This window comes from Rhinolophus ferrumequinum, chromosome X (assembly GCF_004115265.2).
Source record: "Rhinolophus ferrumequinum isolate MPI-CBG mRhiFer1 chromosome X, mRhiFer1_v1.p, whole genome shotgun sequence".
Taxonomy (NCBI): Eukaryota; Metazoa; Chordata; class Mammalia; order Chiroptera; family Rhinolophidae; genus Rhinolophus; species Rhinolophus ferrumequinum.
In genome coordinates, this window is record NC_046284.1 from 46,883,652 (window position 1) to 46,891,171 (window position 7,520).

The 7,520-nt window shown below is 46.4% G+C and overlaps 1 pseudogene; it reads left to right on the top strand.

Annotated features, from left to right (window-relative positions):
• Positions 1-3,483: 3,483 nt before the first annotated feature.
• Positions 3,484-3,892, top strand: LOC117026313 (40S ribosomal protein S24-like; annotated as a pseudogene).
• Positions 3,893-7,520: the final 3,628 nt, after the last annotated feature.

Sequence of the window (7,520 nt, forward strand, 5' to 3'; positions counted from 1 at the left end):
AGCCACTTTAAAAGGACAGTTTGGCAGTTTTTTATAAAACTAAACATACACTTAATCATGCAATCCAGCAATCATGTTCCTTGGTATTTATCCAAATGAGTCAAAAACTTATGCCAAACATAAAAATCTGAACATGGATGTTTATAGCAGCTTTATTCATAATTGCCAAAACTTGGAAGCAACTGAGATGTCCGTCAGCAGGTGAATGGATAAACAAACTGTGGAGCATCCAATGGAATATTATTCAGTGCTAAAAAGAAATGATCAAGCCACAAAAAGATAAGGAGGAAAGTTACGTGTATATTACTAAGTGAGAGAAGCCAATCTGAATTATCCTAATTATGTGACATTCTGGAAAAGGCAAAACTATGGAGACAGTAATAAGATTAGTGGTTGCTTGGGGCTGAGAGGAAGCAGGGATGAATTAGTGGAGTAGAGAGGATTTTTAGGGCAGTGAAACTATCCTGTATGATACTGTAATGGTGGATACATGTCGTTATACATTTGTCCAAACCCACAGAATGTACACCACTACTAAGGACATTGGGTGATAATGACGTGTCAATATAGGTCCATCGAATGTAACAAATGTACCCCTCTGGCGCAGGACGTCCACAGGTGGAGGAGGTTGTGCATGTGGGTGGGCAGGGGTACATGAGAACTCTCTGTACTTTTCACTCAATTTTGCTGTGGACCTATTATATAAATAAAGTCTATTAATAAAAATAAATAAATAAATGTGCGTGTGTGTGTGTGTGTGTGTGTGTGTGTGTGTGTGTGTGTTGGAGGAGGGAGGGCAGGTCTCTTAGAGATGATCTGTCCAGTTTACTTTTTTTGGCAGATGGAACAGCTGAAGCCCAAAGAGCAGAAGGTACTTGCCTCAAGTTACACGGCAAGCTTGCAGCAGAGCCTGGACCCAAACCTAATGTTTTGCTTCTCTGTCCAATATATATCACGCCATGTAGGGAGGGTCAGCATTGTTTTGCAGTTAGATAATGACTTGCACGAGCTCCTCTGAAACAGCTTACAGGTTCCATTGTCTGCAAAGGGACAGAATGTCTTAGCCCTGAGTCCTCCGTCCTTGGAGCACAAACTGTGACCGCTGGGCCTGTCTGCTTCATAACAGATCAGCCTGCGGCCACACGCAGGCCTCACTTCTGCCCGTGTTCTTCTGCACCTTCAAGGTTAGGGGTGGCCTCAGAGATGAGAACCAGAAAAGGAGCCTGCGGCCTTTCTCCCTGACCTGCTCTCAGCCCTCCAGCTCCTGGCCAAAGTCCAGCGCGGGAAAGAACGATTGGCAAACCCATGAATTAGGTACTATTTATTCATTGTAAAGTCTCATCATTTGTTTTAAGGGAGACTTTTTACCTTGATTAACACCATTGCCTCCCTTGTGTACATTAAACTGCGTTTGAGTCTGTACAAACATGCCTGAAATGTGTACTGTTTGCAGTTGGCAGCGGGCAACCAGCATCTGTCAGCACTGTCTTCTCCAGATGCCTATGACCAAGGCCCGGGGTTCTGTTTGAATTAGCACAGGATTACGCCCGTAGCCTCCAAGCTTGCAAAGAGCCCGAGTGCATGCATGGATAATTTGATCTTCACTGCTTCCTTCACATTGAAAATGATTTCATGAGAAGTTACCCTTCAGAGAGAGGTCTGCCTTTTTCCACTCAACCCTGCCCCTCTCCCTGGCCTCTCCATGCCAACCTGATTCTACCGGTTAATTCCTTTTTTTCTGGGTTTTCAGCCTTGCATGTCTGCTGACTTTCTCTACGACTGAAACAGGCTTGCTTATAATAATGACTCTCCTCCAACCCTTCACCCTCCCCTCTCCCAGCTGCCATCCCCCCTCACTCCTTCCCTTCCCTTCAAAAGTCTTTGAAGAAGAGCCTGCCTCGCTGGCTGCACTTCCTCACTTCTCCCATGTTCAGCAGTCTCTGCAGCTTGGCTTCACCGATCCCCCCATCTGCTCAAGGGACACTTTGCAGCTCTTAGTTTAGGGACACCCCTGCAGCCCTGGGCACTGCTGAGCACCCTGCCCTCGAAACTCTCTCCCCCGGGGCCTCCATGGCCCTCTTCTCTCTTAGCCCTCCTATTTCTAGTACAACTGTTTTGTAGCCCTTCATGGAGTCTTCACCTTCTGCCCCTCTTTCATGTTAGTGTTCCCCAGGACTCTGTCCCCAGATCTCCTGTCTTCTCGCGGTAATACTATACTCTCACATTCTGGCCTCATCCTTTCAACCTCCATTTATGTGGTCCCACACCTATGGTGCCAGCCCGCACCTTTCCCTTGAGCCCCAGACCTGTGCTTCTAACTGCGGAGTGTCGCACTGACACCGCACACTTGACATATCCAAGCCGACTCATCATCTTTCCCCATAAATTTCCCTCTTTCTACTGTGCTCCCCATCTTGTTGAGTGGTTCCATCAGACACCAAATCACTTAAGCAAGAAATCTGGAAATTATTCCAGAGTTTTCCTTCTCCTTCACCTTCTCCCACATCCATCCCATCAGTTTGTCCCACCAGCTGTCCCTTCAAAATAGATCCATAACATGACCACTCCTTTTCACCTCTACGACTACCTTCCTGGTCCAAACCACCACCCTCTCTTGCCTGGATGGCTGCAGTAGCCTCCTAACGGGTTTCCCTGCTTCCATTTTGTTCCCTTTCAGTCATACCCCACATTACAGCCAGAGGGACTGATGCAGCATGAAAAGGCCCATATCATTCCTCTGCTCCCAATGGCTTCTCATCTCACTTAGAATAAAATTCAAACTCCCTACCACTGCAGAACAGGAAGTCCACATTCTGGATCCTGCCTGCCCTAGCCAGCATTCTTCTACAGTAGTCCCCTCCCACCTAATGCTCCAGCCACTTTCCATGCCAGGCTATCTCCCCCTTCTGGATCTTTGCTCATAACTGGTTCCTCTGCTTGGAATAATCTCCCCATTATGGTCAGCCAAACTGCTGACCACATATTCATCTTTCAAGTCAGCAACAGAAACTTCCTGATGCTCCCAGGCTGAATCTACCATTCACTCTACTGTCTTCTAGACCACCTGGAAGTCATTGTCAGGAAACGTCTATTGAGAACCTATGGTGCACTGTTCCCACCCAATCTTGTAGGTAACTAATTCCATTAGTTTCTGGTTTATCTTATGTTTCTTTTTGTACAAATGAGCAGATGCATCTGTATTTTCTCACTTCCCTTCCTTCTTACACAAAAGGAAGCATACTACAGATACGTTTTTGCACTTTGCTTTTTTTTTTTTCTTTTTACTTACCAATGTATCCTGGAAATCACTCCCTATCAGTTCACAGGGGATGTCTTCATTCTTTTTACAGAAGTGTAGTACTCCACTCTGTGGCTGTACCAACATCTATTCAATCACTCTCCTACGTATGGACATTTAGGTAGTTTCAAATATTTTGCAATTATAAAGAATATAATCCTCTTTTCCCCCTGGCTGCTTGAAGGCCCACTGCCATCATGAACGACACAGTAACTATCCGGACCAGGAAGTTCATGACCAATAGACTACTTCAACGGAAACAGATGGTCATCAACGCCCTTCACCCTGGGAAGGCAACATTACCTAAGACAGAAATTCGGGAAAAACTAGCCAAAATGTACAAGACCACACCAGATGTCATCTTTGTATTTGGATTCAGAACCCATTTTGGTGGTGGCAAGACAACTGAACTGGCTTTGGCATGATTTATGATTCCTTGGATTACGCAAAGAAAAACGAACCCAAACATAGACTTGCAAGACATGGCCTGTGTGAGAAGAAAATGACCTCAAGAAGACAGCGAAAGGAACGCAAGAACAGAATGAAGAAAGTTAGGGGACTGCAAAGGCCAGTGTTGGTGCTGGCAAAAAGTGAGGTGGAGATTGGATGACAGAAGGAGTAAAGATTCGTCAGTGACTTTGTAGTGATTGAGCAGATTTTTCAGGAGAGGACTAATAAACTAAGAACTTAAAAAAAAAAGAACATAATGAATAACCTCATACATGTGCATTTGCATACTATTGGAGGTGTATCATGGGGTAAATCCCTAAAAATGGGATTGGTGAATCAAAAGGTAAATGCATATATAATTTTGAGATATCGTCAAATGCCCCCCCCCAAAGGGTTATATCAATTTTATTTTCCAGCCGTAATGCACGAGAGTCACCTCAGGCATTTTTGGAGGAGGGTTTTCTCAGAACATTAACTAGCTCCATTTCCTAGCTGACTTGTCTCTGTGTATGACTGATCCATTCCATTACGCACGAAGGCCCCTCAGCCACTCAGCACACAACCCTGCTCCATGAGAACTCCCATGCCAGGCGGAGCATGGACAAACCCAAGTCCACCATTGCTGGCAATGCTGCTGCATCTTGTGCCTTTCACATTCTTTGTTGAGGAGAAACAGTAAGCAAATCATACTGGCTCCAAGTACACAAGGCGACAGGCCTATCAGAAAGTTCTTAATCAAGGGTCAATTAGCTTGAGGAACACAGGAGGAAGTATAAGGAAAGGTTAGTACTTTTCCAGGCTTGCCAAGTACTAACTTGGTTTGTTTAAAGGCCCCTAATGAGGACAGGCATCCATCTTGTAAATAAACAAACCACCCTATTGAGAAAAATAATAATAAAAGTAATTTACTGTGCTTCAAGGATCACAAAGTGCTTTCACACACACACATTATCTCATTTGATCCTTACAATAGAAGCCTCCACGCTGGAACAATTGCTTCCTTGGCCAATCTTTGATGTACATTAAGTGGTTTGTGAACTTTAACTGTGATGTATCCACCCAGACTTCAAAGGGTTAATGAGAGCTGAACTCTGAACAACCTGAACTTATTAGAGGCACAGGGCTGGAGGAAGCCTGGGAGCAGGAAGTGGTCAGGAAGCCGAGTCAGCCTTAGGCTCGAATTTCCCTGACCGAGAGCCTCAAATGAATTATGGTGGAAAACCCCCAACTGGACGGTATCCTCTCCCTTTAATTTAGGTATTTAATAAACACATTGCATCGTTCTCCAGAAACGAGGAAGGCTAATTATTTTTTGGATGGAGAGTTCCAAGCAGCCCTTGCAGCTTTGTGCAGACCTTCAAAAGAACTTCTGCAGACAGAGTCTGTGAAACTTTTTATATTTGTCTATTAAATTTTCACCAGGCTCCCCTGTCCTCATTAATATCATTAGACTAGAGACCTGAGAACCTGTGTAGTATTTGTCAGCTATCCCAGAATCCAAGAAAGGGATCTAAGGCTATAAAGTGGGTAATACCCTCATGAGGCACTCCTGCCAACTTTCCCAGGTGGCAGTGCCCTCCTACTTTCCCCTGGGTGCCCAGGACCCCTACCACGGCACCATTACGAGAAGCTAATTGAAACAGGCCTTCTCTTGACCCCTCAGCTCACAGCAACAAAGTGTCCCCCTGCTTCTACCAACATGTCAGGCTGGCAATCCAAGTGTAAAATGGGGAGGCGTGGTCATTTTCTCTCTTGGGCGTTCCTAGCTTGTCAGGGCTTCAAGAGCAATTTGGATTGTGTAGAGCCTATAACGTCACTGCTTAGGGAAGCAATTATGAATGTGGGGTGTGGGATCAGACAGACATGAATTCAGATCCAGTCTCTGTCCTTTGCTGTGTGTTCTGGAGTAAGTCACTTAACCTCTCTGGGCCTCATTTCCTCATCTGTAAAGTGAAGGGGGGATAATAGTATCTACCTCACAGGAGTTGTTGTGAAGATTAAATGAGATGAGGAATGTAAAATGGCAAGCCCGGCATCTGGTGCATAGCAGCTATTAGGTTCCTAACATGTCACAACTAAATGTGACCTTGGAGAGCATTTACTTGGACCTCTCATTTTCTAAATGGGGAAATGAGCCTAGAGGGAGGTTTTCCGACTTGTTCATGAAAGAAGCAGGATAAGAAAGATTCCCTAATCCTTTTCAATCCGCCATGGTGCCACTCTTGCCCAAAGAACCTGACTCCCAAAGTAGATGGGTGGGTAGTGAAGTGAGGACTGAGCTGCCGGAGCCAGGTTGGGCGGGTAGACAGCAAACGCCTCTTTGGCTGGTGCAGTAGAAGGACACACCGACGCTGACTAGCAAAAGAGGCCTGTGAGAATGTTCCTGTTTAGGATTATTTTCATGGTTCTCTACACCCAAGGCTGTTTCAGCAAAGTCTTGATTGACCATCCATTTGGTGTTACTTCTCTCTAATTGGTTGTCAACTGAGTTCTCCCCAAAGAGCTAATGTTTCACTTCAGGAAACAGAGCATTCATCCTCCTTGGGCTGTGAGCCAGGTGCCTCTCCACAAGGCCTTCTGGGCTGGGTGTGGGGCAGGGGAGGGAAGCAACTTCTCTCCCCAGCTCACTTTGTGGCGGGAAGTTCTGTGGTTTTCACAAGGGCAAGCACAGAAGGAAAAAAAAAAAAGAGCAACTATGCTGTGGCTCTTGTGATTGGCCATCGACAGAATCGGTGTGTCCAAGAGCGATCAATTCCATGCAAGCTCAGGAGTGCTGCCCCTCCCCCCTGACCTCACGTGGCCCCGCATGAGGTTGCTGCTTGCTTGCTCTGAGACCAAGGAGCACTGGGAGTTCTGCCCAGCTCGACACTTGGTTATACTATGGAGACTGGAAGGAACTGGCCAGTAAGTACTCAGCTGCTGGCTGAGCAACAGCCAGACTAAACAGGGCTGGGATAGGCAACTGAGGGCTGTTGCTGGCTTCATTGCACCCCCAGGCAGTGGAACTTCAGAGTGCCTGAATAATGGATACCAGAGTCACTTCATCTCCTTCCCACTCTGAGCATCTACATCGGCTTCCAGACCCCCATGTGTGCCCCAAGTCATCGATAAATTCATCCTACTCTGGTACATTAAAAAACACAATAAATGTATGATCGCCCCTTGTCCCCATCCAAAAATTTCTTCCCCAACCCACCATCACCTGCCACAACATCTGAAACTTGCATACTGTTATTCACTTTGCCTTCTCTGCTTGGTTCTCTGTTAACCTCCCTCCTGTGGGAGAACAAGACGGGGAGGCAGAGTGACCTTGGGCAAGTCATTCCCCTTCTCTGGGCCTCCGTTTCCTCATCCATAAAATGTGTGGGCTGCACTGCTTCACTGAGGTCTCTGCAGCCACCACCCTAGGCTAAGGCCAGGTCACCATCAAAACCTCCTGATTTGTCTCTCTGCTTCCACTTCTGCCCCCTTCAATCCATTATCAACACAGCAGCCAGGGGACTGTTTAAAACTCAAATTAGATCGTACTACTCTCCAGCTTTAAATAAAATGCCAACTCTTTACCGTGATCCGCAAGGCCCCTACCGAGATGTCTAGTCTCATCTCCTGCCTCCCACCCCCTCACTCCCTCTCCCAGCCACAACCAGCCCTCTCTCATGTTCCACAAATACACACGCCAAGCTTGTAACCGCCTCAGGTCCTCACGTGGCTGCACCCTCTGCCTGAAATGCTCTCCCCTCAGTTTTCTTGCCTATTTCCCTCTTGGTCCTGC